A 27,808-nucleotide genomic window follows, 5' to 3' on the forward strand; every position below is an offset into this window, starting at 1 on the left:
GGCACTTCTGACTCCAGGCTGGTGGGTGGAGACTTACCTGGGCAGGCAGTGATGCTGACTGGTTCTCTGGGAACCTCCAGGCACTAGGACTGAGAACTGGGGAGGAGTCACAAGTGTCCAGGGCCCAGCACAGGTGGTGGAGACAGAAGTGAGGCTAAGGGGGCAGTGGGGGATCCCCAATAGTAACCTTCCTGCCTTAGACACAGCCCTGGGGCCTGGAACTATGAGAACCAGACTAGGGACCTGGGGCTTTGCTCTGCCCCCTCCTCTCCTCACCCAAAGCTTCCTCACCCTGTCTCCGTGACCCAGGCACTGGGTCTGCGATTCTCAGTCATTTTCCATTCCGGATCCGTGTCCAGTCTTACAAATTAGGGAGGACGCCAAGTATAACCTTGTTTAGGAGGTATCGCTCCCCATATTTACCACACTGGGAATAAAGCTGAGTTTGATCATGTAGCTGTTTCATTTAGAATTATAGTAATAATCCAATGCCTGTTGATGGATAATCAATAATCAATGCCTGTTAAATAACTTCTTTCTGAAAATAATCAGGGCAATGAGAAGAGTGGATCTTTCACGTGTTTTATGTTTGTAGTTGTCTTTCTTGTCTGTCTCATTGTTTTTTCTTGTCTGTCTCATTAGAAGACAGTAGGATTTTCATGTTTCCTTCTGCATTTAGCTGTGGTTCTGGTTGAAGTCTATGAAAAAAATGTCTACAGCCTCACACAAATACGTAGGAGTAGTGTTTTCACATTATTGTGAACATTCCACTTTGATACTAAATTGAATCTATACAGGTGGTATTTTCTCCCAGGTTATTTGCAAAGTGAAAACTGAAACAATATCATTGAATATTTCTTATTCTGTTACATTTCCATAGACCTCTCCTGCATAAAACTAACTGCAGTTAGTTTTAATGTGTGATTTTTTTAAAGTAATATATTGTTTCATAAGTTATAAAGCTCTTCAATGTTCATTACACTGGAATCAAATTATTTTAAAAAATTCATTTTATTTTTCATCACAAATCCAAAAAGTAAAAGTAGTACTAGAAGTTGTCAAGTTAGTGATAGGACACAATTTTCCATGATTCTGTTTTTTTCTGAGCACTTATATTTGGTCAAGGTGAAGTTACCGTCAGTTATCAATTGTCAGTTGATTTTCTCAAAGGAGCACACACTCATTTTCAGGACAATGTCTGCTAATTAACCAAATCAAATAGCCACAGATTCTGTCATTCATTCCTTCATGTGAAGATGGTATTGCCTACAAAAAAGAAAAATAGTCTAATTCATCTCATGCAAATATTTTTCTTGGCACATGGTAGTTGGGGACGCAGCAGGAGTGTTGTGTGTGCACTTGCGTGTCATCACATCAGATGTTGTAAAATGTGGATTTGAGGATGATAGAATAATGAAGATAATTTTTAATGCTTCAACCAAGAAACTTTGAAATGAAACCGGCTTGGAGTTGTGTTTCTGAGGTAAGTAGTTGTGAAGAATAACTGCAGTTAGTAATATAAGCTCCATTTTTAGTAAGTTTTACCTCAGCAGATGGCGAAATAGTGAAAAGACAAATGGTGTCTAAGTGACGTTTTGAAAATAGTTTTGACCTCGTGGCTCCTGTGACAGGCTCTGGGTGACTTCAAGGATTCCACAACCACACTTTGAGAAATGCTTTTCTCAGTGAACCAGGGAGCATCTCCCAAGTGTTCTCTGCCTTTGCTTCCCCTTCACTTCCCAGCATCCCTCTCCCTGGCTGGCTCCTGCCTCCCCAAGCTGCCTCCCCTGCAGACACAATGAGGAACAGAGAGAGGACCCTGGAGACATGGAGCTTGCACTGTCATGAGAGATGGACACTGAGTAAAGGTGACAAAGACACGTGTAAACCCAACCTGAGCCAAGGGCTGGGAGGAAGGAGCGTGATTATTATGAAAGTAGAGCAGTAGGAGTGCTTCTATTATTTTAAATAATATCAAAAGATGTAAAAAATATATTAAAAACAGGGCCTCCCTGGTGACGTAAGGTTTAAGTCTGAGTGCTATCACTGCTTAGACCTGAGTTTGATCCCTGGCCAGGGAGCAACCCACAGGGGGCAGCAGACCTCTCCTGTCTCACCCACTACTCCCTTCAGCAGTGGATTTCAGTGGATCAGCCTGTTCTGCTCCCTACTCTGTGTCTGGTGAATCCTCTCCCCCTCTGCACCTCTGGCCTATGCCCCAGTTCTTGTATGCATAAATAAATAAAAAATGAATCTTAAAAACAAACAAAAAAATTACATGCAGCATCAAGTACAAGATCCATCTCAGACCCAGCAAAAGCAGAGGCTGGGGACCCAGTGGTGGTGTAGGTGAAACAAGACACAATGGGGGATTCAGTCAGCTGGAGTCAGGCTTTGTCGTCAAGTGAGTTTGATGGCAAACTAGAGAGGGTCAGTCTGCCATCCAGCGCTGCCAGACCAGGAAGTCTGGGCTGGTCTGCTGCCCCAGCCAGTAGTCAGGCACCACCTGGGAGACTCAAGGGATAGCTTTTAAGTTTGGCTTAATCTAGCCCTTTGTTTAATTTCTCTATATCCATATCTAAGTGACATATTTGTCTTTCTCCTTTGGGCTTATTTCCATTAACTCCATCCATGTTGCCCCAGAGGGCATTAGTTTATGTTTCTTGATGAGTAGTATTCTATTATCTATGTACCACCCCTTCCATAGCTTGGCTACTGTAAATAGTGCTGCATGATCAGGGGGGTGCAGGTTTCCTTTGAAGTAGTGTAACGTCCTCTGCAGGTTGTTGGCGCCTGCTGCCCTAAAGGGAGCCGGAGTCTCTGAGAGCACCTGCTTACTCTGCACAGGGGGTTCCAGGGGACCTTGATACCCCAGCCAGATAGGACACTGGCAAGTAGTTAAGCTAAAGGGCCTCACACCGTGGGGCCGAAGCTAAAGGGCCTCACACCGTGGGGCTGAAGATATAACATCCCTTTGTTTTTTGTTCTTGGTCATAAAGAGAGAAAAAATTTCTCAAAAAGTAAATTTGACAATAAATTATATCTATCAGCATACTGCAAGCAAATGACATGGAAAATGATATGTTTAGAAATTAGTTATTAAACAATTTGGCCCACTTGACAATGCAGGACAATTTATTGTACATGCCTGCACAACAATTATTTTTTTGCTTTTTTAGAAATTTCCTTTTTTAAAGAAATTTCTTAGGAAAGTTTTTAAATGAATTTAACTGTATTAAGGAGTTTCTAGGTAGAAAAAATTCTGATAGCTAAGAAGCAGCTGGTCTCCGGCTGAAGGCCATAAAAACAGAAGAGTCATTGGATGCTTAGGCTTTAGCTGATAGGAGTGTACCGGAGGCTATCCAGTGTCTTAGGTAATGGTCTAGCTGAAATAATAAGTTTTAGTGTTAGGTTTGTTTTTTTTATCTATTAACCTTGAAGGCTACCATCTAGCTGAGACCCGTAGGAGTCAGGAGTCCATGGGAATAGAATACACTAATTGTCTCTGCTTTGCACATGATGATGTAATTTCTCTGCTTGCTAAAAATGAATAAATAAAGACCTGCTGAGTCTCTCAGTAGAAGATACTTGCACCTCATCCAGTGTCATTGTCTCCTCACTACCTCATCCCCTTCCCCTTAGCCCTTAAATTTTTGCCAATGCCTTCTCATCCTTTCAGGAACCCCTGACCGACATTTTGCCGAGGCTGGTCCCCGGCACTTCCCCAAATGAACTCCTGTTCCCTGAGGACATGCTGTCTTGTGGCATGATCCCTACTAACTAGAAAGACTTGTTCCAGCAGTAACTTATTCATGTGTATAAGCATAAACACAAATACACGCTATTTCCTTATCCCTTTGTTCATTTCTTAAACAAGAGCTTGGGCTGGGAGAGTGAGAGGCAGAGCCGCTCTAGAGGGTTCTCCCCAGCCTCCCCCTGCTGCTAATTCACTTAGACTCTGAGTCTTCCTTCATAGCTGAGAACTTCTCATGGGCTGTCTGAGGCAGGATAGATACCTTGGAATGGGACTGCTGGGTCCTAGGGCAGATCCACAGTTAATTTTCTAGGAAACCTGGATACTGTTTTCCATCAGGGCTGAACCAGTCTACATTCCCCAAAACAGTGCAGGACTGTTCCCTTTTCTCCATGTCCTGCCAGCTCTTGTTATGTCTGGTCTTTTTGATACGGTCCCTTCTCACAGGTGTAAAGTGGTTTCTGATTGTGTTTTGAATTGGAGGATCTTGAATGGATCAAGAAGATGGGGTACACTTCCCTCCAGTGAGAATGTCCACGTTAAAAAATCAGAAACAACAAATGCTGGAGAGGATGTGGAGATAAAGGAAGCCTCTTGCACTGTTGGTGACAATGTGAACTGGTCCAGCCACGGTGGAAGGCTGTGTGGAGATTCCTCAGAATACTGAAAATGGACCTACGATGATCCAGGGATTCCACTCCTAGGAATCTACCCAAAGGACACAAAAACATTAATTAAAAAGGATATCTGCACCCCTATGTTTACTGCAGCACTATTTACAATAGGTAAGATATGGAAACAACCAAATCCCAAAAATAGATGACTGGATCGAGAAGATGTGGTACACATACACAATGGAATACTATTCAGCAAACATTAAGATCATCCTCAAATCCACATTCTAAAATACCTGTTGTGCTGACCTGGAAGGGCAAAGGGAGCTCTTCTCCATTTCCAAGCATGGTGTCCTGGCAATGGGGTGGTCCCCAGGAAAGGGGGTTTCAGGTTTCCTGCCCCCCCCCAAGAGAGGTTGGAGCTGAACTGGGAGAGGACAAGAAGCTGCAGAAGGGATGGAGAAGGAAGGAAGCAGGAAGGAGCCAGAAGGAGACCTGGAGGAGGCACGTGGAGCCAAGAGACACGTGAAGAAACTGTGTTTGCCTTTTGATCGTGGGCGGGGTGACACAGATGTGGGCGAGAGACCCGTGAGGAGGTGACAATGGCGGTTCTTGTCTTGATTTTGATTTTGCTCTTTTCCTCCCAGACTTGTCTCGTTGTTTCTGATCCTTTCCTGTGGGTCCCCACTGGAAGGTGCTTTGGACTTGGGGCAGGTTTGGGGCCTTGCTCTAGGCCAGTTCCATTTGGGTGGACTTTGGGTGCTTAAGATCATCCTCAAATCCACATTCTAAAATATCTGATGTGCAGGGTTAGGGGCACCCCAGACCCCACAAACCTGCCTGCTCTAAATAGGTTCTGCCATCCGCCACATCAATACAAAACATATGAGATTTTAATGGAAAGGAACTTTATTTTATTTTTTTATTTATGCAAGAACTGGTTACAGGCCAGATGCGCAGGAGGGTGAGAGGATTCACCAGAGACAGAGCGGGGAACAGAATAGGCAGACTGATGAAATACTCTGTGAAGCTGGAGTAGCGGGCAAGACAGGATGAGTCTGCTCGCCATGTGGGCTGTTCCAAGGCCAGTGGGGATTGAACTGGCACTGAAGAGGCTGCGGACAGCTTCACGGCACTACACTCAACCACCTGTGCCAACAGGGAGGGAGGCCCTGGAAAAGAACTTTGATACAATTAGTAAACAATACAGTGTCATGAGAGTGACATATAAGATTCAGTCAGAGTTGACTCTCAAAGAGAATTTCATTCCTATATTGGTCACACACACACTTAAGTTCATACAGGCAAGCTAATCCCAAGTTCCCAAAGTACATTTGACTAAGGACAGTTGCTGCGAAGTGTCTTAGCCGGGCCTTCCACATAGGCCGTGGAAGTCTCTAGGCTCAAGGGCCTGCAGTGCGGATGGTCGTGCAGGGTATTGAGCTGACAGGCCCCTTGTGCTGCTGTCAGGGAGCAGGCCACCGGGGCCACGGGGAGCAGAGCCTGGAAGTGCAGGTTTCCTGGTGTGCCGAACCCAGGAGCAAGCTAGGAGCAGGAGCAAGGAGAGGTTTACAGCTCCGAGCCAGTTGTTAGGACTGCTCTGAGTCTGCTTCAGGGAGCTGCTCCTTTTATACCTTCTTACCAGGTTTAGGCTCAGGCACTGTCTGCTTTATCAGTCTTTACCACTCAGTATGTGGCCTCAGCTACTTTCACTCACAGCGCTCGCAGGCATCTTAATATTGTCAATTTTACTTTTAAGTTTTATATGTTTGTTACACCAACTAATGGGGAACAGAGTCAGGAACACAGCGTCCCACGAACTTGATCTGGCCATCCTCGGGGGGCACAGGCTCTGAATCGCCGCATCCCACGATTCGGTCCTGGCCTTTAGTGAGGGGCAAACAAGCAAGAGGGACATCTCCACTACTCCTTTGTTGCCTAGGATTCGGGCACCTAGTCTGGATGGGCGTCCCCAAACCCGGGGTCTAGGTGTAACTGGAGTCGGCTGACGTGGACCCACCATGGTTTATGGAATAGCCAACTGAGGGAGGGGGTTAGGTGAGGAGCTGAATACCCAGAGGTGAGGGCCTCCTAGGAATGCGGGTCAGGCAGGTGACTCACCCCAAGGGTTAAGGCCGGTGGTGGATGTGAGGGTCTGCAATGGAGAGGAGAGGTCCCAGGAACGGAAAGGTGGCCCCGTGCCAGGAGACACAGCCTTCCTGGGTTTTGGGCACCAAGATGAAAGGTTCAGCGTGGTAAAGGAAAGAGCCAGGCCAAGCTTTCTCAAAGGAAGGTGTAGGGTAAAGAAAATATCAGGCTTTTCTGCCGTCCCGCCATCAGGATAGATGATGGATCCTTGAGGTCCTGAATGCATGCCTGATGGCGGCACCTGGAGTAGGGTGTGGGCATGGGTAGATGGGATTCACCTGGGCTAAGACTGTGCTTTTAAGGTCGGCATCACGGAGACGCCAGTAGAAGCCAAGAAGCCGAAGCAGAAACCGAAAGAGAAGCTGAGAAGCAGCAGAACGAACGCCAGAGAGCCCAGATAGAGTGAAGACTTGCTGGGGGGCTGGGAGGCCTGCCAGCCTCCCAGCCCCCCAGCCAGCACCCCTGCCTGCCATATGCCTGGTGAACCCCAATAAAAGACCTGCAAAAAACCACTGAGGACTCTGACTCCTCCTTTACCCGGTCTGCATGGGATCAGAGAACCTGCACTGTGGCAAGTCCTACCTTTACAGAAGGGAAAATTTATTGTGCCCCAGGTGAAATTCACGGACCCAAGACAGGGACCCCTGTGTGGAGTCGCACACGTTGCCAGGGGAAGGCAGGCTTTTACAGGGTGAGGAGAGAGCAGGTGGGAGACTGGGTTTGCAAGGGCGGGAAAAGATTCTAGGGCGGGAAGGGGTTCATTGTCTGAATTTTCTAGGCAGGCTCCTGCGTTCCTGCCCCAGGTGGGCTTCCTGGTGGGCTTTTGCATTCCAGCCTCTTGCATGGACCTTTCAGGCTCCATTCTAAACTCACTCAATCCGAATTTGCCAGTGTGGATAGTGGGGAGGAAGGACCGTGGATCTGAGCTCCTGCCTTTTTACACTACTTTCCAGCAGGAAAACTTTTTAAACTACTTTTCTGCTGCCCAGCCACATGGAGAACCTCTGTACTAAACAGATGATTCGTAAGCACCCATCAAATTTGAAAGGTCTGGCGGGAACCAGAGTTACTAGGGCGAAAAGGCATCTGGTAGGAAGCCACCTAAGGCTGAGAATGAGGACCTGCTGATACCATCCGAAAACAACTGTTCCTCGTTACCTGCAAGCCCAGTTTCCCTCTCCCCATCCTATAAACACCTGCCTTCCCCTGACAATAGGCGCGGCTTCACGGACCCCCACCTTGGGTCTGTGAAGTTTGCCCGGGGAATGCAACAAAGCCCCCCTTTAAACTTATTCTGTCGTCCTCGTCTTTCCCTCCTCATCTTCCCCTGCTGAACCTTTCAAAATTAGAATATCCTACTGGAAATTAAACTTTGACGTCAGAGACATGTCCTATTGTGTCAGCGGCACATGGGATTTTGCCTGATACGTTATATATGCTCCATAAACGCTTGCTGAGGTGGAACATGAATGGAACATTCTCTAGCTTTGCTCCTATTAAAAATGGTGATATTAAGTGCTCACTAAGCACTCCTTTTGGCTGCTCACTGTGCTGTTTTGTATGCGTGATGTTGTTGAGCTTGCACATTAACCCCAAAGGACACTGAAGACATTGGAAATGCGGAGAGGTTGGCACAAGGTCACCTAGATAATGATTGCACCTGGGCTCAACCCAACACTGATGCTTAAGCCTGTACTTGTTGATAGAGATGTGATACTCTGATTTACAAACCCTTTGGCACACTGCTAGCCAGAGCCACCTTATCCAGAGAGAGCAGCAGTAATAATAACTATGATTCTATTGTGCCCTGGGAGCTCTGATTTGCTATGTGTGTGGAATGAACTCTCATAGTGCAGGTGGACATTATCCCCGTTTCGTCAGGTGGGAAACTAAGGCTCAGAACAGTCCAGGTAACTTATGTGGCATCATACCCTCCATCTGTCCCCACTTCTCTCCTTTCAGACATGGTTGCAGTTCTAGGAGAGACCACTGGACTCCATGTATTGAAGCTCCTCAGAGACCCGATGAGGAGGGATCCAGAGGGTGCCCAGATCTTACAGTAGGTAACAGCCCTGCCTGGAGCTTGGGGGCATTCTCTGGGGATCCTGCTCTCTCTGGAGTCATATTGTATCAAACTGTTTCCTCTGGGGAGCTCATCCTGATACTTTGGTCATGGTGCTGCACAGGCCGGGCACTGCCCGACTCCACTGGTGCCATTCTTGTAGACAGCATGACAACCCCTGGGTAGTGCCATGCAGTGGCCTCCACAGAGCTCTGTGCCTTCACTGAGCTCCTATAACATGTACTAGCTGTACCCCCTACTCCCATGGCAGTGCCCTCTGACTACCCTGCCCACATGCCCTGCAGTCAGGAGCCATGTCCTTGGCTCGTGCTCTTCTGCTCAGTTCCTGCCGCCGGCCTGCCAGTAACAGGCGTCCCATTAGGGCTTGCGGCTCCCTTGCTGCTCCGTCACCTCTCGTGGCCTTGCTCTAGCTGGACCATTTGCCTGCTTCATCCGCCCCCTCCCAAAACCTGAGTGCCGCCTTCTGCCTACAGGGAATGTCCCCGGATCTTACCGTCCACCCTCGACCTAGGCAAGATCCAGAGCCGGCCTCAGAGCTCCCTGTTTCCTGTATGAGAATGTGAGTTTCCAGCTTCTGCACATCTGGCGGTCACCAGGAAGTGCAGAGCGGAGTCTGGACTGCCACCGGGGACAGGAGTGCTTGTCAGCCTCTGTGCCAAGGCTTTGTCATTTTCTCTGGGGCAGGCAGATGGCCTGTGAGCATCACTTCTATGAAATATATTGGCCAGCATTTATTCACCTCTAACTGCATGCCAGATGCCCCCAGCAATGCTATCAAGTCTGTTCTATTCTTATCCCCTTTCCATGGAGGAGAAGGCAGGCTCCGCGCAGTTAAGCAACTTGCTGCCTTCACACAGCCAGTGTTCATGGAGGCAAACCCACATCATGTTCTTAACTGTCGGTGCACTGTGTCCCCCTGTTTCGGGGGGACAGTGTTTCTCTCCCTTGGCGATGGCAAAACTGGCACTCTCCAGCCCGAAGCAGGAAGGATAGTGGCTGGGGTGGGGAACCCCAACTCCTGAGGAACTCCTTTTGTCGAGCACCTGCCCCGTGCTGGCTGTTGTTGCAGGTGCTGGGGAACTAGACAACCAGCCAGATAGCTCCTGCCCTCGCGGTGCTCATTCTGTAGTCGGGGAGGCAGACAGGAAAGCTGTAAAATAAGAAAATTCACATAAGGATTCAGGCGGATACTAGCAGTAATGAAAATGTGCCAGAACGGTTGGTACGCAGGGAACGAAACCAGCGAAGAGCCTGCCCGTGTGGAGCGTCCATCGAGCAGATGGTGAGGCCGGCCAGCGTGATTGGGACAAGGGCGGGGTGGGAGTTTGGCCTCCTCTCACAGGGGGGGTCAGGAGAGGCCCCACTGAGGAGATGCAGGAGAAGAGAGGAGCCTGCCCTGAGGAGAGCAAGGAGGAACATTCCCGCCAGTGCCAGGCTGTGCTTAAGGACAACAGGCCTCGAGGTGTGCTCTGGGGGAGGCAGGCAGTGGGCTGGAAGGTCAACCGGGCCAGGGCCTGCAGTCATGGAAAGGGGTTTGGATTTTGTCAGAAGAGCACTGGGAGACCCAGGAGGGATCCAAGCAGGACAGTAATGTGATCTAATTTATTAAATAATTTGGGGTACAGATGGACCCCTTTCCACTTCCCGCATGTACACACCTGGCAGAGCACCTCTGGCAAGCGGCGGCCCAGCACAGCTGAAAGAGCCACCCAGGCTGGAGGAGGCGAAGGATGTGTGGAGGTTGCTTTAGGAAAGGGTTTTTCAACTTTGACACTGATGACATTTGGGGCCAGATGATGCTCAATTGTGGGAGCTGTTCTGTGCCCTGTAGGATGTTGGGCAGCATCCCTGGCCCCTACCTACCCAGCCTGGCCAGTAGGTTGAGGAGCACTCAGCCGCTAAGCTGTGGCCACCTCAGATGTCCCCAGGCTTTGCAAATGCTCCCTGGTGAACAATTGAGAACCACCGTTCTAGAAGCTACTGTCCCTGAGACAGTCTGCCCCCCACGCTGTCCTGACGCCGGCTCCCGGCCCCTTTCACACCCTCTCCCTCAGACTTCATGAGGACCGAGTTGTTTCATCAAGTTGGGGTGATCTGCCCCAAGTGCCACCCAGGGAGGGACAGGCTCCTCAAGTTCCCCTGAACCCTTTATCCTGTGGCTGTGGAGGGGAAGGGATGACCAGCGCCTCCCTGGCACCTTGCCCAGTCACAGGCCTTTTCGCGGTGACAGCCCTGAGATGATGCCACTTCTGGGGCCCGGAACCCAGCAGCCCACAGGATGTGAAGGACACATTTGTCCCAGCAGAGGTTCATATCGAGGCTCAAAGTGAGGGCACCCTCCCCAAGGCTGGCACGGCAGGGGTAGTCCCCCTGTGGCATCAAGATGACGGCAGGACTAGAGTTCAGAGCGGCCTGCCGCTCTTCCCTGCTTTATGGCCCTGGGTGAATCATAACACCCCTCTGCACCCAGATCCCTTATCTGAGGGCAGGGGACCTAAGGGTTATCTTCCGCAGCGTTTCTGGGGTTTGGCAATAATGGACGTCAGGCCACTGGCTTGGGAATGCAGCGGACTTTGTTTCAAATGCTGACTCGGTTATCTGATCGGCAGTGGCTCTGGGACGAGCTGCTCCCTCTCTCTGAGCCGCGATTTTCTTATCTGTATCAGAGGCTCCTGGCAGGATCCCACCAGAAGATCATGAGGATCCCCCCAGAGGTCAACGAGAACATAGGCAAGGGATGTCGTGGGGTGCCGGCACCAGGAGGGACTCAGTTAACACACTGCCAACCCTCTGATCCCCTTGGGGTTTGTGCAGCATGTGGGGCGCTCTGATGAAAGCTGGCCTGGGGCCCGGTGAGGCTGCAGACCCGAGCTCAGCCCCCGACCTTGAGGACACCCCATCCCTCTACCTCTAGCAGACTATGGCTGTACTTTGGGGACAGGAAGACCAGGCTATACCCACCCAGGCGCAACTGGGGACTCAGAGAGGCAGTGGGTGGGACTGGCCTTAGCCCCCCTGCGTTCAGGGGTCACTCACCAGACCCTGCTGGGGAAGCCAGGCCAGGCCTGCAACCTGCAGGACAACCTGGTGTGCACAAGCTCACACCACCTGTTTGCGGGGAGCCAGGCCCTAGCCAGGCCCTAGCCAGGCCCTAGCCAGGCACCAGCAGTGCATGCTGGCAGTGGTGTGTTCACACCAGCCCCACTCAGGACCATGCAGAGGAGGTGCCTTGAGAGCATCTGTGCAGTGAAACCATCTGTGCTCAGCTCCTCGTGGGCTGAGGCAGTTTCCTGCCCCACAAGCCCTGGAGGAGGATACAGTGGAGGACAGACACAGGGCAACTTGTAGACCCATTTTTTAATGTTTTAAAAACAAACTTATTGAGATATAACTTTTGGCCATTTTGTCATTTGTTGAAGGCTCACCTGTCATGTCCTTTTGGTAAGTGCAGAGCAGAGCAATCATCCCATACTCTACCTTGAGAACATCCCATCACCACAACAACCTTGTTTCCTGGGTCTGGGCCCATGGGCACCACCCCCACCTTCCCCTCCCCAGCCCTGGGCAGGCATAGCCCACTCTCTGCCTCTGGGGACGGGCCAGGGAACTTCTCTCTAAGCACATCCTAGGCGACTCCGCTGACACAGACCTGCAGTGGACATTTGAGGTACCCTAACCCAATGCAGGAGGCCCTGCAGCCTGGGGTGTGTGAGGAGAGAAGGGCTGCAGTAGCTGCCTCAGAGGGGGCCAAGGGCAGAGCCAGGGAGATTCCTTCCTCAGCAGGAAGGGGACATGGGATCTGGGTCTTGAAAGCCACAGGAACAGATGTGGCTCAGGGAGCTGATGAAAGGCCGATTACATGACCTCAGCAGTGACTTTCTCTGTGTGACCTCGGGGGTCCCTCCCCAGCACTCTGTGAACTGGGAAGTGATACTGTCCTGACACCCCTCCCCCACACCCTCTCAGAAACAAGGACATGGAGACTGAGGGGTTATGGCAGTGCCCAGGTCAGAACCCCAGCCACCTGGCTAATGTCTGGGCCTCTGGACCGACACCATCCTCCAAACTGACCAGGGGACCAAGGAGGCAGTGACCCTGGAGCCCTCACCACCCTCTCCAGATACCACACATTTCTTGCCTGGATTTGACTGAAGACAAAAGCGCAGTAGTAAGTCATCCTGTCATCACCCTTTATGGAAATGAATTGAACTCACCAAAGAGAAAGACACAGAGTGACTGGTTGTACCAAAAACAAAACCCAACTTGATGCTGCCTGCAGGAGACAGGATCTAAACAGCCCCACTGTGGGAGACAGGAATAGGCCAGGATGCTTCAGGAGCTGCCCAGTGTGGACAGTTCACACCCCCACTGCTGAGGAAGCCAAGACAGGGGGAGGATCCTGCAGGCTTGATTGTATTTTTTTTTTTATATTCTTCTTTTTTATTTTTTAACTTCACTTTTCACTTATAAACACTATTTGCTTCCTCCCACCCCCTCAGGTACAGTCCCCTAGAGTTTCCTTCTGCAAGGCACCCGTGCACCATCACCTCAGTCCCCTGTGCTCCTCCCTCCTTCCCTCTGGTCCTTCTTCTACCTCCTCCCCTGCAGGGTGTCTCTGATTAAGGCCTCTGACTTAGGATCCCGCACACTTCTTTGAGGACTCTGAGGCAAGAAGAGTGCTGCTGGAGGAACCAGACAATGACCAGGATGCTGCACCCCATGAGGATGGCGCTGAGCTCACCCCACCCTCGCTGGGAGAGCAAGGCCATGCCCCAGAGAATGCAGCCTGTGCAGGCGATCCTGAGCTCACACCAGACCTGCTGGAGCATCAGCCCTGGCCAGCTTCCTGCAGGTTAAAGTGAGGGAGCTAAAGGAACAGCAGTTCTGCCTACGGAAGCAGGCCCTGCAGGGATTCATAGCACAAGCCGAGGGTGCTCACCTGACACCAACCCTCCAGGGACCCAGCCCCTCACCATGTACTGCCTGTCCTCATCAGGGACAACTGACCATTCAGCACTGCTCCACCCCCAACTTCTCCTCCTCCACCTCCCTAGCCACATGTCTTTCTTTAACTTCTACAAGGCCTCTACCCACAGACACCTGGCCCTTCTCTTGTAGTTCCAAATCTTGGTCTCCTAATTCAAGTTATTTTCATGTATTTCCTCCAAGATTTCTTGTTCACTGTACAAATGCTAATACACTTGTTCTCTCTTCACCCAAGTTGTCTACTCCTTTGATGTCCATTCCCTTCACAGGGCTGGCCTCCTCCTCACTGTGGCCTTGCAGACGACCAACTCCTCAGTGGGAGCCATTTAGCCAAACCACTACTGCCCAGCCCTCTCAGGCCATGATGCCCTCACCTGCCTGCCACCTCTGTTCCCATTGCTGCCTGGGGATCCCAAGGAAGGAACCTAATAAATGGTGACTCTGGGATCATCCCAACCACACATTAGAGGTAGCATACATGGTGTCTGTCTATTTGGGTTGGCTGGACTTCCGTGGTGGCCTAGGGGTAAAGTCTCAGCACTGCCATGGCTGAATCCTGAGTCGAGCCCAGGCCAGGGAGCAAACCCATCTATGGTGCAGCAGACCCCGCATGTCTTGCCCACGGTTCCCCCCAGTGGTGTAATTCAGTCAATCTGCCTGTTGTGAATCACACTCTGTGTCTGCTGAATCCTGAAATCCCTCCACACCTCTGGCCTACACCCCAGTTCTTCTACACCCAAAGAAAAATGATTATTTGCCATCTCTTGAATTTTAGGTATACAGTAGGGTAGGGTAAATGACTAATAGCTAATCAAATCAGATTTGTATCACTATATCAGTGTAATCAGGACAGTATTACTATTGTATCCAACAGTCCATGTTATGAACATGTGTCTATAGAAGAATGTAGTTTAGGAAGAGGGTGTCATCCAGAGTGGAGCTGTAATGGGATATCCAACTTTACAATTTCATTGAATAGATTGTTGTCTATTATTGAATTATAATTATTAGGACACAAATGATCATTGTTGAATTATAGATGTCTTGAAGCCAGGTTGTAGGTCATTAGGTAAAGCTTGTGACGTGTAGATGGCAGCACATAGTGCCGGATTTTGTCTGCAGATCCGGAAATATCCAGTGGTTAATATTTGAAGATAACTCGCCTCTTGGGCCATGTTTCTGCTGAACCCTGTTGTCAAGCCCTGCAAACAGTGGCTCCGCATGGCCAGAGATGGATCAGCAGCCCTCAGGGCTGGTGCCTGGATAGTGGCCAGAAGAGCCAGAGCACAGAGCTATCTTGTGCCTCCCAGCAGGCCCTCTGTTCAGGTTCTGTGCTTCGTGATAGCTCAGCCCACGTGTTTAGATGGAGGTTCCATCAATAAAACCTTGCATTAGACTCCAGGGCCAAATTCAGGGCCTCCTCCCAGGGCCCAGTTTGTTTACACGCAACATGGATTGTGGCCGTCCAGGTCATTTTCATCAACATTCAGGCAACCTGGAGCCAGGAAGGGCCTCTGTCCCCATGGGGTGCAGCCATCCCCTCACTCACTCTCACTGCCCTCACTGGAGAGCACAGGGCACACCCAGTCCTCCCCTCCCAGCAACCCTGCCCCACAGCCCCTCAGCTGTATGAACTCTGCCCGACCGGCAGAAGAACCCTGGCGTCTCCAACTTGTTCTCACGGGGTGCCGCAGGGCCTGGGGACTGTCTGATCACCTAAGGGGAGCTGAGCTAGAGTCAGCAGCACTCAGGGAACCCAGAGAGAAACAGAGGGGGACACAGAACACTGGGGCAGAAACGGTCATGAAGAGAAGGACCGGGACAAACAGAGAGAAGGAGCTGAGGACGGACCAAAAAGGCAGAGAGAAAATCAGAGTCAGAGGAACACAGAGACAGAAGAAAGGGAGAGTCAGCTAGCGTGGACAGGACAGCAAGGAGCTAATCACTGTAGGAGTGGACACCCCATGCCTCGGGCCTCATCATCCAGCCGTAACCCAGCCCTCAGTAAATAACACTGCCGGACAGGGTCAGCAGACATCTGCGAGCAAGGAGGGCGCCCTGGGAACACTGTGGCCGGCACTCGCAGGATGTGTGTGGCTCTGGCCCTTTGATTCGGGCCCACAAGACCCCTGTAGGGCACGGCCAGAGAGGAGCAGGGCTGAGTTTGGGTGGATTCCACCTCTCAGGAGAACAGGCACACCGGGTGGGAGATGACTCTGCCCCCAGCAGGGCTGGCCGAGCCTGGGTGAGGCGTGTGCAGGTGCCCTCCCCAAGGGGGAACCCTCCAAGTGCTGTGAGCCTGACACCAACCACCCTCCAAGGGCAGCAGAGAGGAGTGGCCCACTCCCCAGGACTGCCCCAGGGAGAGGCTCCATACTCTGGAGCTCCTCCAGGCCCATGGAAGACAGAAGCTTGGAGTTGCTGATACTGCCGGGCCTGCTCCCTGGCAGGGAGGATGAGCCAGGTCAGCAGCCAGAGGCCAGAGTACCCAGCAGGGGCCCTGGCTAAGACTCGCCATCCAAGGGCTTGGGGAGGCTGTGCTGCTGTCAGTGTTGTGGACTGGGCCTGGCATGGAGGGTGAACAGGAAGGGCCCAGGTAGCCATAGGGATGGGGGGGGGGCATCTGTCTGAGCAGGAAGTCCAGAGAAGGGGACCCAGGAAGTGACATCACCTCCATGAGATGACACGGCACAGAACTCAGAACGCTGGTCCCCAGGCAGCTGGGTTCTGAACACAAACTCTACCCGGCTCACGTGACTGGTATTCCTGGTCCAGGCACCATGCTTTCTTGCTGTATGCCCAGGTCCCCCCACAGTGACCCAAAAAGAGGTCCCTGAAACGCATGTCACCCTCTGCTGAAAGGCATGAGGAGCCTGTGACGACGTCTCAGGCCAGCAGGCGGCACTGACCCTAAGGAAATCAGGGGGCCCTGGGGACAGGTCAGGCCACACCAGGGCTCTGATGACCCCACCCCTCCCTTTCCCCCATGAGTGCGGGTGTGCGAGCTGTGAGAGTGAGTGTGTGCGTGCTCAAGGAAGGAGGATCTGGCCCACACAGGAGGTGCGTGATGTCTACACCAGGACCAGCCTGGATGGTGGTGGACCCTGAGAGTCATGGCTGCTCCCTCTTGCCCCAGCTCGGTGCTACCCAGCAGGTGTGTCTGCTTGCTCCCAGAAGGTGCTCTGTGTCCAGGAAACTGAGGAGGCCCAGGGAGTGCATTTCAGCGACAGGCCTCCCTCAGCCTAGTGTGGGATCCCACCCAGAGCAGAGCCCAGTTTGAATCGCACCCCCAACATTGAGCTTGCTGCACATGTCCTTAGGAACTGTCTGGAGTCCATAAAGCCCATGCAGGAGCAGCCCAAGTATGAGTGGCCTAGGCTGGTGCCCTGGCTTGACTGGGAGGGGTAGGGTCAGGTGCCATGGGAGGAGACCACACGGGCTGGATTTGGACCCTAAGCAGTATGACCTGGGACTTGCAGTTGCCAAATGTAGGGAACGAGACCCCCAAGGGCCCACTATCCTGGCGGGTTGGACGCCAATAGTCACAAGGGGTCCTGAAGGGACAGGAGAATCTGTTTCTGCATATGCGGTTCCAGAGCAACAGGAGAGCCCAAGCAGGCCTACTGAGTCAGGCAGAAAATGCCCAGGATGATCCCGGTGCCTCCGAGGTCACTGAACCCCTGTACAGTCAGCCTGAAACTCCCCAGAGTTCCCCAGGAGGTCTCCAAGATGCTGAACTAATACCAGCCCTGTTGGGGAAGCCAGGTCAGGACCTACAAACTGCAGGACAACCTGGTGGGCACAAACTCACACCACCAGTTTGTGGGGAGCCAGGCCCTAGCCAGGCCCCAGCAGGGCATGCTGGCATTGGTGTGTTCATACCAGCCCCACTGCGGGAGACAGGTATAGGCCAGGATGCTTCAGGAGCTGCCCAGTGTGGGCAGTTCACACCCCCACTGCTGGGGCAGCCAAGACAGGAGCAGGAGCCCGCAGGCTTGATTGTATTGTTTTTGATATTCTTCTTTTTTTATTTTTTACATCATTTTTCACTTGCAAACACTCTTTGCTTCCCCCTCACCCCATCAGATACAGTCCCCTAGAGTTTCCTTCTGCAAGGCACCCGTGCACCATCACCTCAGTCCCCTGTGCTCCTCCCTCCCTCCCTCTGGTCCTTCTTCTGCCTCCTCCCCTGCAGGATGTCTCTGATTAAGGCCTCTGACTTGGGATCCTGCACACTTCTTTGAGGATTCTGAGGCAACAGGAGTATTGCAGGAGGAACCAGAGAATGACCAGCCACCTCTGGCCAACATCCTGAAGGTTCAAGAGAGGGTTCTAAGCCAGCAGCAGCCCTGCCTGGGGAACCAGCCCCTGCAGGGATCCTGCAGCAAAATAGAGGGTGCTCACCTGACACCACCCCTCCAAGGACACAGCCTATGGCCCTGGACCTGCCTGTCCACATCCAATGCAATTGGTGCCTCCACTCAGCACTGCTGACCCCAAACCTGTCCTCGCCCTCCTCCCTAGCCACATGCCTTGTTTAGCTTCTACCGTGTCCCCACCCAAGACAACTGGGTCTTGTCTTGTTGTTCAAAATCTTTTGGTTTTAATTGTTTCAAGTTGAGGTTTCATTTTCTTTCCATTCAGGTTTCTGGTTCATTGTGGAAATACTAATAAAGTTTGTTTCATTTCACCCAAGTTGTCTAATGCTTTGAAGTCCAGTCTCTTCATAGGCCTGGCCTCCTTTTACTTGCAGAAAATCATCTCCCCAGTGGAAACACTTTAGCCAAACCATTCACTTCCCTGGCCCTTCAATTCCCGATGCCCTCACCTGCCTGCTGCCTCTGTTGCTAATCCTGCGGGGGGATTCCCAGCGAAGGAACCAAATAAGTGGTCATTTTAGGAATTTCCCAAATACACAATAGAGGTGGTATACATGGAACATGTAAATTTGGGGTTGTTGGGCCTTCATGGTAGCCTAGGGGGAAAGTCATGAGGAAAGTCATGAGGAGCCTGTGTCGACATCTCAGGCTAGCAGGCAGCACTGCCCCTAAGGTAACTAGGGGGACCCTGGGGACAGGTGAGGCCGGGCCAGAGCTCTGATGCCCCCCACCCCGCCCTTTCCCCCTGTGAGTGTGGGTTGCAAGCTGTGAGAGTGAGTGTGTGCGTGCTCAACGAAGGAGGGTCTGGCCCACCCAGGAGGTGTGTGATGTCTACACCAGGGTCAGCCTGGATGGTGGTGGGACCCTGAGAGTCATGGTGCTCCCTCTTGCCCCAGCTCGGTGCTACCCAGCAGGTGTGTCTGTTTGCTCCCAGAAGGTGCTCTGTGTCCAGGAAACTGAGGAGGCCCAGGGAGTGCATTTCAGCTGCTGGCCTCCCGTAGCCCGTCCCATTACCCTCCCATAGCCCTCCCATCCCTGTGGGATCCCACCCAGAGCAGAGCCCAGTTTGAAGTGCACCCGCAACATTGAGCTTGTCGCACATGTCCATAGGAACTGGCTAGAGTACATAAAGCCCATGGAGGAGCTACCTGAGGGTGAGTGCCTAGGCTGGTGTCCTGGCTTGACTGGGAGGGGTAGGGTCAGGAGCCATGGGAGGAGACCACACGGGCTGGATTTGGACCCTAAGCAGTATGACCTGGGACTTGCAGTTGCCAAATGCAGGGAACGAGACCCCCAAGGGCCCACTATCCTGGGCTGGTCTCCTCTCAGGCTCTAGCATGTGCAACATGTCTGTTGCAAAGTCTGGTGTGCGGCTGATTGTCCTCTTGCATCTCCAGCGCCTTCTCCAGGAGTTAACAGGGCTCCCCTGAAGCCCAGGGGACAGGCCAAGAACCCAGCCAATTTGCTGATTGGAAGCCAACAGCCACCAGGGGACCTGAAGGGACACTATAATCTGCTCCTGCATGTGCGGTTCCAGAGCAACAGGAGAGCCCAGCAGGCCTGCTGGGTCAGACAGAAAATGCCCATGGTTATCCTGTGGGCTCTGGGGTCACCAAATACATCAAGCCCATGGAGGAGCAGCCTGAGGGTGAGTGACCCAGGCTGGTGCCCTGTCTGGACTGGGAGTGGTAGGGTCAGGTGCTATGGGTAGAGACCACACGGGCTGGATTTGGACCCTAAGCAGTATGAGCTGGGACTTGTAATTGCCAAATGTAGGGAACTAGATCCCCCAAGGGCTCAATATCCTGGCCTGGTCGCCTCTCAGGGTCTAGCATGTGGTCTGTTGCAAAGTCTGGTGTGTGTATTTTTTTATCATTATTTAAATGGTGACCAAATTTCATATAAAACTAAGGTTTTATTAAGTTTAAGAATGAGAATTTGTTAAATAATTAATATCACTTTCTCTAAAAATCATTGAGCTTGCAGGTTTACTTTTTGCTTCTAATTATAAGAAAACTAAAATTTAATGACATCTCACCTAAAAAAATTAAGACAATTAAAATATGTGTTTCTGTATGAGTTATCCAGGATAATAGGGTGGTCCCCAGGCAAAGGGGAAGTTCCAGGTTCCCTGCCCTACCCGAAGGAAGGTGGAGCTAAGCAGGGAGAGAAGAAGTTGCAGAGGAGACTGAGGAAGGAAGCAGGATAGAGCCAGAAGGAGACCTGGAGGAGGCGCATGGAGCCAAGAAACACATGAAGAAACTATCCTTGCCTTTTGGTCGTGGACTGGGTGACACAGATGTGGGTGAGAGACCGGTGGGGAGGTGACAATGGCGGTTTTTGTCTTGATTTTCGTTTTACTCTTTTCCTCCCAAACTTGTCTGGTTGTTTCTGATCCTTTTCTGTGGGTCCCCTTGGAAGGTGCTTTAGACTTGGGACAGGCTTTGGGCCTTGCTCTGGGCCTATCCTGTTTGGGTGGAATTTTACCCACGAGGGGACAGGTAACTTTGGGTGCTTGATTTAGAAACTATATTCTTTACCTTCCCTGTACTGTTTACTAACTGTATTAACGTTCCTTTTCATTAAAATCTCATGTTTTATGTTGATGCGGCGGATGGCAGAACCCATTTAGAGCAGGCAGGTTTGTGGTGTCTGGGCTGCCCTTCTCCCTGACCTCTAACAGATTCTTTGTCTTTTCTGTATTGTTTACTAATTGTGTTAAAGTTCCTTTCCATTAAAATCTTACATGTTTTGTGTTGATGTGGCAGATGGCAGAACCTATTTAGAGCAAGCAGCTTTGGGGGTTCTGGGGTGATCTTCTCCGGCCCTGTAACAGACTGACTACTGACACCTCCTGGAAGACAAGTGACAGGGCCCAAGGATGTCGTCAGCTCCCCAGTGACGAGGTCTTTGTGGTTGAGCCTGGGGTAATCCTGGATGTCACTGGCAAGATATGAATTTCCTGATTGCTACGAGAGCCGCATACTCTGTACTCACCCAGCATTCTGGACCCACCTTCCCCTCCTCACAAAATATAATAGGAATGGCCTTGATGGCGGACAGAATAGAAAGGCTGGAATGGAGGTGCCCTAAGACCATAGCTGACTCACAAGGAGGTGGGGATAGAGGGTAATAGCATGACCATGAACCCAGCTGTAGAGGTCGTGACCCTTAGGCACCAGGGCCTTATCACAAGGCATGAGACCCAAGCAGGATCAGATGCTCTAGGGAGTGGAGCACAGACCAGAGGGAAAAGATACAGAGATTGGGCCCATCCTGGAATCTCCACTCCCCATCCTGGTATCTCCGGTCCCTCTTGGATTCTGCGTGGTTATCCAAAATCAGCAGCCAACTGACGGCTCACAAGGAGTGACCCCCCCCAAACAGAAGAGGACTGTGTCTGTAAAGTCTCTGCACTGGCTCAGGGCAGCACTCCCTCTGCCCACCTGGGACTGTGCAGGTGCCTCTTCTTACCAACTCCCTCCCTCCTCAGGGCAGCAGCTTCCTGCCCGCCTGTGACCTGTCAAGGTTGCCCGCCAGCAACCATGCAGGCCTTGCTTAGCAAAACCTGCCCCTTTCCCTAATAAACCTGGTCTTTAAATGTAACTACCGTCTCTGTCTCGTGGAGAAACTCGCCCTGAAAACTCGCCGTGTGCCACTGACAGGGGAGCTCTGCAGACACCTTTCCCAGAGTGAACCCCAGGACCCCGCTGTAACGCAACCAACCCATTCCGGGTGTGTTTATGAACGGTTCTAGCAGCCACATGCTCCTCGCCCTTGTTTGTAGTCGCCGCTCTCCTCCACACACTCCACTGTCCTCCTCCACCCTCCACACCGCACCCCCACCCTACTCCAGGTGCCGCCATCAGGCCTGCGTTCAGGCCCGCAGGGATGCGTCATCTCTCCTAATGGCGGGAGGGCAGAAAAGCCTGATACTTTTTTTTTTTTTTAATTTTCTAGAGGCATGTCTTATTTATTTATTTATTTATTTATTTATTTATTTATTTATTATTTGTTTGTTTGTTTGGTTTATACATGCACTGGGTACAGTCAGAAGCGCGGGAGGGTGAGAGAATTCACCAGAGCCAGAGCGGGGAGCAGAGCAGGCAGAAGGACTGAAGTACACTGCTGAGGGGACCGAAGTACACTGCTGAGGGGAGCAGCGGGCGGCAGGAGAGGTCTGCGCGCCATGTGGGACCCTCCTCCGGTGGCCGGGGAGCAGCCGGGGATCGAACCGGCGCCGCAGAGGCCGCTGGCAGCTTCGCAACCCAGCGCTCAACCGCTGTGCCACCGGGGAGGCCCAAAGCCTGATATTTTTTACCTTACCCTACAATCCACCCCCTCAGGGTTTTCTGCCAGACCATCTACATATAGACAATTTTGTTTCTTAGCAAACATAAACAACGCAGCCATGGCGCACAAAAGTAAATAGTACACATTACACTATAACAACAAAATACAACAGAACACAAGTTAGTCCAGGCGAGGTACCAACCTAGCGGCAAAAGACATTTATTGGCACCAGCAGATGATCCACCAAATCTGCTGTCAAAGGCACTGCAGCATGCAAGGCGGGAACTAGCTTATTGAACTCATGATAATCTACCGTCATGCGCCAAGAGCCATCGGCTTCTTCACTGGCCACACCGCCGAATTGTAGGGGCTGTGGGCAGTACGCACAATGCCCGCTTTCTCCAGTTCTGATATTGTGCCCGTAATTTCCTTGTTCCCTCTGGACAACTGATATTGCTTGGTATGAGTCACTCGCCTAGGGACTGGCAGTTGTATGGTTGGATGCTTAGCATGTCCTCTGACCACTACCTTTACCACACGCACTCTAAGGCGAAACACTCCGGCTGTGGTCTCTAGCCATAAGCCACATAGTACATCCACCCCCAGGATGTACTCCGGGATGGGCGATACATATACTTTATACTCTTTCCGGGGTAATCGCCCAATACCCAGAGATAGTCTCACTGTTGTCACCTTGACACTCTGGCCTCCATAGCCATCAATACAACAAATAGACCAATGATATCTTCCTGGATTTCCATAGAGCAGAGTACATTCTGCTCCTGTGTCTACCAGAGCTAAAACGCTTTGCACGTTAGTTGGGGACCAGTGGATGGCAAGCTCCACATGTGGCCTCCAGTCCCCGCCCGTCCCTGTGGACGGGTTCCTTGGCCCTCACCCTACTGAAGGTGATCAGGCCATTACCCGAGGATGAGGTTGGCAGCAAATGGTCTTCCAGGCGCAGGGCGCACTCCTGAGGCCTGGAGCTTCCAGGCTGCACTTGACCAGCAGTCCTTCTCATGGGCGTGACCCTCTGGTCTTCTTGCAGCTGCTGCCATAATTCCAACAAATATGCATTGGGCTGTGCGTGTATTTTAGTGCTATCTGCACCTGCTCTCACTAAATCTGTCCACATTTGGTTACGGGTGACTTTAATAGGTTCTTTGATGCCAAGAGGTTTCCTTTCCCTCCTTGGCATTCCTTTTGACTTTTCAACAAGTACCCGTTTTCCCTTCTGAGTTTGAGAGTGCCGGCTCTCTACTTCGCCCAAGCTGGCTATCATTCTTGTGACGTCGTGTATCTGACGTCCCACATAGGGTGCCAGAACTGCCAGGAGGGATCCAAATGAGGATGAGGGGGCATTCTTTAATACCAAGTCTCTCATCCCTGCTGTGAAACATTCGTCGTCAGGACCACAGGTATTCACATAAAACATGGCCTGCCACATGCCCAATTCCCGAAGGACCTGTACCAGCTCGGCGTACGTCTGTCATCCGCTTACTGTGTCCGGCACGTGTCCCGCATCAGCCCATACTGTCCGTATGGCAGCCATTATCCATTCCAGGAGGGTGTGGTTGCCCTGGCAACACCATCGGCTGTTCTGCAGCCTCTGTTGCAAGGATGGGTGTAAAGTCAGTCAAGTATGTCCATCTCTTGTGCTGTGCAAATAATCCCATCCACCCCCAGTCCCCTAAACATAGCAGCCAGGCTGCCAAGGGTTTCCCCTGGTTTCTGGTGGAAATGTTTGCCCAGGTCCACCAGTTCTGCCTGGGTGTATGGTCGATAGGTAGTAAATTCTGTCATTTGTGGTGGTCCAGCAGCCTGACCCCTTGGGGCCATAGATCACTGCTGCTTCATTTTCAGAGTCACCACCAGGCGGACCCAGAGCATGGGACCAGCCTCCTCCTCCTCTCCATAGGAATCTGGCATCTCCAGCATTGCAGGTTGGTTTGCCATTAACGGCTGAGATTGGGGCAAAGGACCAGCCTCCCTCTCCTTCCTTTCTTTCTGAGTCTGGCATCTCCGGAATGGTGGGTTGGTTTCTCTGAACTTCTTCCTCCAGAATCCTCAAATGTTGTTGCAGTTTCTGCATCTCTTTCCGCATCTCATCTCATACTTGCTGGATTCTAGATTGCTCTTTCTGCCTGGACTCAAGCAGAGCTGTGAGAAACACCCATCCCATGGCTCCTGCCGCCTCGCGGGCACTGCATGCATTCAAGGTTTCTTCTATTTCATACAGGGCCTGTTCCAACTGCCCCGCCGATCCATCTACCTCTGGCCATTCCTGGGGAGGTGCCCACTTGGCGAGGAGGTTGGCCACGGAGTACCATCTGCTCTTAGCCAGCCACCCGGCAATCCCTCCAGAGGTTCCAAAGGGTTTCGTCTGCGTAGAGCCGTCCTGCTTTGAACTGTCCCTCTGTCTACGCCAGTTGTAACGCAACCAACGCATCCTGGGTAGGTTTATGAAAAGTTCTAGCAGCCATATGCTCTTCGCCATTGTTTGTAGTCACCGTCCTCCTCTGTACGGGGTGGAACTGGGTGATCTCTCGCAGCTTGTCAAAACTAACCACCTTGGAGACCGGCTGCTGCTTGGAGCCCAGCTAAGAGGCAGGGGATGAAGCGTCTCAGCGAGCCCTGCCCCCGCGACCCGCGTCAGTGTCAGTCTGGGATTCCCAGCCAGGCTCCTGGCAGGGACCTGCTTCAGGGCCTGGGGCATGGTTGTGTCAGTGAAGTGGCCTGATCTGTGTGGCCTCGAGCAGACTGAAAAACACGTTCTCTGTGATTAGAGGTCAGGGTGGAAGAGAGGATAACGTGTAGTCATGACACCGAAGGTTATAGGTGTAACCTTAGGTGTAACCTTGGGTAAGATAACGAAATTCTTTGGTGTAGGTAGTGGGGTCCTTAGTGAAACAGCCGAGACGCTTTTCCATCTGGGAGAGATCAGACAGAGGGAAAGGATCGTGGACTCCACCTGCTCCTTCAGTCCCCGCAACCTCCCTAAGGGGACAAAGAGGACGATTGTGAGAGCAGGTGTGCTGGCTGGGAGGTGGAAGCGGGGGCTGGACTGGGGAGCTGAAAGAGGTGAAGACTAAACATCTAGAGGATCAGAGAACGCAGAAGAGGGGTCCGGAGAGGGCGAGGAGTGAGAAGAGTCTCTTGGCCCCTGCATCGACCTTTCATACCAGCCTTTTGTTGATAGGAAAAGGGGCGACGGTTCTTTCTTTGGCTACTTCCTGCTGGACGGGGGCGAAGACCGGGGTGGGGGCTCAGGCCTGGTTATGAGAAGGTCTTTGCAGGGACGCGAGGATATGGGTGGAGGAGTTGGTTAAAGGTGCTACGGGGCGGGTCTTGGATCCAGCGTTGGATGAAATACAGTAAGCGTTGGATGAAATGGGGCAAAAAAGAAAAAATAAGATCAGGATCAGAGGCCCTGTGAGTGCTAATACCTTGCCTGAGGCTGTGCTGGTCTGGAATCTCCAGGTATAGACACAAGAACAGGAAGTGGCTTGAAGTCATGGGATTAGAAACAGAGGAGGAGAGTCAGAGGGCCTCTGCTCTGTAGGCTGAGTGGAACCTGAACCAGGGGCGCAGTGATGCGTGCCCGAGTTGGGCCCATGTGCTTGCATACATACTGCTTGTCCACAGGGACCAGTTTGACCCTGCAAAGCTGATGCCAGGACGTGTTGCCCAAGACCTTGACAGCTGTTGGTGTAGTCAGGATGATCGTGTGTGGACCCGTCCACTTTGGCGGAAGTGGTTTTGGAGAGATGGCTTTCAGAAGAACCTGGTCTCCAGGGCACAGCAGGTTGACAGGTGCATCAGGGGACGAGGCACAGGTTGTGGCAGACAACGGTCTGTGTGTTCTTGGAGCAGCTGTCTGAGCAGAGAAGTATGAAAAATATCCAGCCAACAGTTTAAGTTGGACGGGGAGCTCATGGTTAGTAAGAGGAGGTCTGCCATACATCCATACAAGGGGGCTCGGGAACAAGGGGCCACAGGGTGTGGCTCAGAGGTGCATTAAAGCCAGTGGGAGCAGCTCCACCCAGGATTTGTGCAGCTCAGTGGTTAGGTGGTCTCTGGTCAGACCATTTACCCGTTCTCCCTTACCAGAGGATTGCGGTCGGGAGGGAATGTGTAGTTCCCGGGTGAGGCCCAGGGAGGAGACCTGTGGAGTAATCTTTGAGATAAAGGCAGGTCCATTGTCCGACTGGTGATGGTGTCCACCATAGTAAGAAGAGGGTGTTATCTGCGTTAGGGAGTGGAACACCCGTGAGGCCTAGCAGGATGGAGAGTCGAGGATTGGGAGAGGGAAATGAGAGGGTCTTTGACACTAGGGCTTTGCTCTAGGGGTTCTGGGCCAACCTGGGCCAGTCCAGTGACCAGTTGCTTATGTCTCTATACAAATGAATCCCACAGTAGGAAGATGACAGCCCTGCCTGCGTGCACTTGCGGCAGCTTCTCGTCTCGCTAGACCTAAAGCCTTAAAACCCACACTGGGCCAACCTGTAAATGTTAGTTCTCCACATCGTTCCAAGACCTGCTCTCAGCCTGGTGAATGAGCCTGAGAAGGTCCTGGAGCCGATGTGGAGAACTAAATAAATAAATAATTCTTTAAAAAATAAATAGAACCACAGTGAGTTCCCACCTCACATCTGTGAGAATGACCCATTGAAAGGTGTGGAGGAAAAGGAATTCTGGCACATGGTGGGTGGGAATGATGTCTTGTCCTGTCAGTGGGCAGAATGAGGGGTTCCCTGGACCCTCAAAACTGCACACTCTACATGGGATCTGCCATCAGCTGCATAAAGACAAAACATACACTAAAGCGTAAGACCTTCAATAGAAAAGAACTTTAATACAATTACTATAAAACAGAGAATCAGTGTGCAATAGAGAGAAGAGAGAAAGAATATAGTTAGAATAGTTCCCAAGTGAAGCACCCACAGTTACCCACCCCTCAAGGGTAAATGCCCAGCCAAACAGGCTGGGCCCAAAGCAGGCCCACTGGGCCCGAACGCCTGCCACAAGGCTAAGGCACCTACTGGTAGAGACCCATGGGAAAGGGGCAGGAGGGGCCAGGCAAGTCTGGAAGGAAAAGAACAAAATCAAAATCCACAACAAGATAACAGCGGTCATTGTCAGCCTCCCCATGAGTCTCTCACCCATGTTTTTAATCTCTTTCACATGACTCTTTCCATGTCCCCAACTCCGTGGCACAAGTCCAAGTGAGAAGCAAGGCGTGGTTTCTTCTTCACATGTCTCTCTGCTCCATGCACCTCCTCCAGCCTCCTTTCCCCATCTTGCTTCACGTCTTCCTCCTCTTCCTTAGCTTTTCATCCCTGCTTAGCTCCTCCTTTCCTTAGGCAGGGCAGTAACTTGGTACCTCTGTTTTCTATGGATAGCACATTGGTCCTGCCCCTATGGAAAAAAAAAAAAATGAAGGTTCCTCAAAATAGACCTGTCCCATGGTCAAGCATCCCATTCCATGGTATTTTCCAAAGAAGAGTAAAAACACTAATTCCGAGGAATGTGCGCCTCCTACGGTCACTGC

The 27,808-nt window shown here is 51.7% G+C and overlaps 1 long non-coding RNA gene across 1 annotated transcript; it reads left to right on the forward strand.

Moving 5' to 3' along the window:
• Nucleotides 1-1,028: 1,028 nt before the first annotated feature.
• LOC119252055 (uncharacterized) lies at nt 1,029-14,177 on the forward strand. Its single transcript, XR_005126713.2, has 3 exons — nt 1,029-1,483; nt 8,479-8,575; nt 9,073-14,177. It is a non-coding gene; the product is annotated as an uncharacterized LOC119252055 (long non-coding RNA).
• The last annotated feature ends 13,631 nt before the right edge of the window (nt 14,178-27,808 follow it).

This window comes from Talpa occidentalis, unplaced genomic scaffold, assembly GCF_014898055.3.
Source record: "Talpa occidentalis isolate TD23 unplaced genomic scaffold, MPIMG_talOcc4v2.1 talOcc4.2, whole genome shotgun sequence".
In the NCBI taxonomy this organism is placed as follows: Eukaryota; Metazoa; Chordata; class Mammalia; order Eulipotyphla; family Talpidae; genus Talpa; species Talpa occidentalis.